This window comes from Frankliniella occidentalis, unplaced genomic scaffold (genome assembly GCF_000697945.3).
Source record: "Frankliniella occidentalis isolate FOCC.00 unplaced genomic scaffold, Focc_3.1 Scaffold45, whole genome shotgun sequence".
Classification (NCBI taxonomy): Eukaryota; Metazoa; Arthropoda; class Insecta; order Thysanoptera; family Thripidae; genus Frankliniella; species Frankliniella occidentalis.
In genome coordinates, this window is record NW_026267175.1 from 546,984 (window position 1) to 547,344 (window position 361).

General features: G+C 52.9%; 1 protein-coding gene across 1 annotated transcript in view; it reads left to right on the forward strand.

Moving 5' to 3' along the window:
- The window catches only part of LOC113214795 (leucine-rich repeat-containing G-protein coupled receptor 5), a 140,132-nt gene that overhangs the window by 3,598 nt on the left and 136,173 nt on the right, over positions 1–361 (forward strand). The window lies entirely within an intron of this gene.

A 361-nucleotide genomic window follows, 5' to 3' on the forward strand; every position in this document is an offset into this window, starting at 1 on the left:
ACAAGTTTGAAGCGAGAGTACACGATCTGGCAGTCGTGGCATGATGTATGTGGACAAGTTGAACTCCCCCTGTTCGCCTGTGCCCAAGCTCGGCCCGCCGTAGGCCTACATTATATGCTCGATAGGAATCGCGGGCGACCCAGTGCCGTCGGGTCGTGACTTAAGAACGCGTTTTTATCCCCTTTCTTTCCATGTCCTTTACTCTTTTTTTCAAGTTTATATATCGTGTATTTTTTCTTCCTCCCTTTTTTCCCACCACCGCCCGGATGGGCCCCGCGGGCGGTACAGGTTTATGTCGCCGTACTCCTGGGGCTGATCGAGGATGAAGGAGATGGAGGGGGCTGGGTATGCATTGTCCTGT